Source organism: Bidens hawaiensis, unplaced genomic scaffold, assembly GCF_021521415.1.
Source record: "Bidens hawaiensis isolate Kalapana, Puna unplaced genomic scaffold, B.hawaiensis_p1.1 tig00020897_1, whole genome shotgun sequence".
NCBI classification, from domain to species: Eukaryota; Viridiplantae; Streptophyta; class Magnoliopsida; order Asterales; family Asteraceae; genus Bidens; species Bidens hawaiensis.
The window spans coordinates 18,606-21,940 of record NW_027493220.1 but is presented as its reverse complement, the minus strand read 5'-3'; the positions used below and the strand labels follow the sequence as shown (position 1 = coordinate 21,940).

Genomic DNA, 3,335 nt, shown 5'->3' with positions numbered 1-3,335 from the left:
TCACTCCAAAATCGCTCGTCGCCTTGTGAAATTCGGCCACTATGTTGAGCCTTAAAGATGCAAATATTTCTTCCAATCAGACCCCCTCACTTTTTACTATTGACACATCAACTTCAGGAGTCTTAATATTATTTTACCTTTAATGAGTAAAATAAGTAATACTGAAAATATCCTTTTAAATACCTAGTTATTTATGAAAAATAAGCTAGTTATAAAAGTACACTATAAAAGGCTGTGTTGGTGAAGGAATACATTTTGCAAGTTGACTTTACATTTGCCTTTCTTGGATCGAAAAAGTACCCAACACTCTTATGAACGGTGTAAATCATACATTTAGCTCTACATTGGGTGCCAAATGATTTTGGTTTAGTGAGCTATTAATATTAATTTACAACGTTTCATAAATACCTTTTGCTCCATACATTTAGCTCTAATTTTTATCCTTCAAGGTTTGGAATTTATCTTCTTTATAATTTCACTTATAATTTTAAATTTTACTCGCAGTCGAAAAAGTTACGCTGACTACTCCAAAATAGCTGCTCCAAGTTCGGCTGCAACCGGTTAAAGATAAACGTTTAAACTCACATCCTGTGAAGTCTTTTAACCCATCGTTCAAAATTTTGGATCTAGGACAATTAGAGCTAATGTTTCTATTTCACCCACTTGAATTATAATCTAAGTTGACTGGTTCCTCATAAATAAGCTTAAGTTATATATGCTAATTTCAAGTCTGTCAAATCCAAACACTCATCAAACATTCATATATAACCTAACACTGAATCACAAAGAAACTTAAAATAATAATATGACATTTAAAAAAATTACCAAGCAATATAATTTCTATCAAAACCAAGTCCATACAAGCCCTTTAAATAACATTAATGCAAGTCCAGCGAAAGAGGAATGATCCATTCAATCAAACTATTGCTTACGCGTAAATCATGTAGTACAAAAATGAAGGTATTTGCATTGCAGGTTACATATATATATTTGGTAATGTTGATCTTTACTTAAACTGAAACACACACATTGATACATAAACACATGGTTTACCACTAACTGAATCGATTTACCTCCTGTTTAGGTTGATTTGAGCTTCCTGACATCTAACACCTGTTGTAAAAAAACAAAATCTTGATTAATATCCTGTGAAAGATTTCATAAAAAATACCAAAAATATGAACCAAGTTACAAGCAAAAGGTTTCAAATCAACTTGAATTATCATAAAAAAATCACTAAATCCGGACTTAGCTAGGGTGTTAAACATTGCGGGGTTTAACCCGATCAACATGTAACCAAACAAGAAAAAAAATTTCAAGGACTGACACAAACACAACCCTTATAAATTATAAACCAAAATTTTACTTTATTTGCGTATTCATACTCTAAACTTACATATCTACAACCAGTATACAAATGTATATAGAATAATTATATTTAAACTATAAAGCATAATGCTCATTTCTCTTATATTTCAAAATCTAACATAAACTACCCGATCAGTTCAAATTATGACATAAAACACATTTAAACAAATAAGTATAAAATTAAACAACCCGAAGTCCCAAACATGACCCACTTAGCGAAGTGTACTTGAATGCCCTGACCCGAACCCATTTAGACTAAAACAACAGCGAATTCACACCCCTTATCCAAGCTTCTAATTTGCATCTTACTAGCTATGAATCTTTGACAAATTGCCAATTTGCAACATATCAATCAAAGTTTACCAACTATGGAATGAAAAACTCATGTAAACATCATAACATGCAATATATATGCAATACCCATAACATAAAAACATCCTTCCAAAATTGTTACCTCAAGAATCATCATCATCACCGTCTTCATCTTGAAACCGGCTTTTGCAGAAGCGCAGTCAAATAAACCTCCCCATTCTTAACCCCATTCGCATCCGTCTTCTTCCCAACCGCCCACTTCACCTTCTTATACCCCAACTTCCCGATCAACGGCCCGAAAACCTTATCAAGATCCACCTCTTTACTAAAAAACCGATCCACCCAAAACAACCCGCCACCCCTCAACACCCTATCCACATCATAAAGCATAAACTCCAAAAGCTGCACCGGAATCCACCTATTCACCGCCCGCCCACACCGCACCAAATCCAAAACCCCATCGAACACCGGCAGCCGCTGCTGCAACGGCATATGTAACGGCACCAACCCCCTAACCGCAACCATTTCGTTATACGGCGCGCCCAGACTCATCGTGGTCGTCACCACCGTCACATTATGGTCCTTCATTCGAGCCGCGAAAGTGCCCGTGCCCCCACCGACGTCTAACCCTAACCGGAGTAAAGTTTTCGACTTTTTCGCGATTTCTAGTAATTGACTAATTGGGAGGTCAAGATCAGTCTTGTAAGTTAAAAATTTAATCTTTTCTTTCTTTAAATCAAAACCCAGATCTGGGTTTAAACAATCAAGATTTTTACATTTATAATTATACTTATCCCATAATATTAAACTATCCGAAACCGGAGAAAAAGGGTTCACCGGAAGCAACGCCGGCGGTTTATTCCCGGTGGGAGAGAAGCATCTCCGGCGAGGAAGAGGGTGGCAGCCGCGGAGGATCAAGGGTTCTGCGGCGGCGTTGGAGGGCGTTGGACAGAGGGTGAAAGGGGTGTAATTCATGAACTGGTGGAGGAGGTCCGGGTGGTTCCGGCAGGCGGAGGCGATGGGGTTGAGCTGGGTGTAGAGAAGGAGCTCCGGTGGGATTGCGGCGGCGCGTGGGGCGGTGGGGTGGCGGCGCGTGAGATGGTCGATGGTGGCGCGTATGGTTTGGAGTTGGCGGAGGAGGTGGTCAGGGACAGGTGGGGTGTTATTATTATTAGGGTTTGGTTTGGTGGATATTATGGTGGTGGAGAGGTGGTAGAGTGAGAGGATATTGGTGGCAACCATGGCTAGTAATAGTAGTAGATTTAATCCCATTGTGAACCCCATTAATATGGTTTCTTGAAATTTAGGCTAAATATCAAGAAAAAATTGAATCTTTGAGGTTTTATTGGGTTTCTTGAAATTTGGGCTAAAAATAAAGAAAATGAGAAGTAGTGAGGAATTTGAGGTGAAGAAGAAGGAAAGAGTGAAGAGAGTGAGATGATTTAGTGATGATTTGGATTTGGATTTGGATTTGGGTGTGAAAGTGAAGGGGTGTTGTGTTGATTTGAGATCCAAGATGGAATGTTGGTAACCGTTGGATGCATTGGAAGTTGTTATCGGATGGTGGAAAATGAGGACCGACCCACCCGGGAACCTTGCGTGGTCGGTAAATCGGATTCTTCTTGGGTTTAGGAATGGAGCTCACATGACAAGGG

At 39.0% G+C, this 3,335-nt stretch overlaps 1 pseudogene across 1 annotated transcript; it reads right to left on the bottom strand.

Moving 5' to 3' along the window:
• Positions 1 to 776: 776 nt before the first annotated feature.
• Positions 777 to 3,122, bottom strand: LOC143562047 (putative methyltransferase At1g29790 pseudogene; annotated as a pseudogene). The gene is made up of 2 exons (XR_013140410.1): positions 1,823 to 3,122; positions 777 to 1,113 (listed from the first exon to the last, which is right to left on the bottom strand). The product of XR_013140410.1 is annotated as a putative methyltransferase At1g29790 pseudogene (transcript).
• Positions 3,123 to 3,335: the final 213 nt, after the last annotated feature.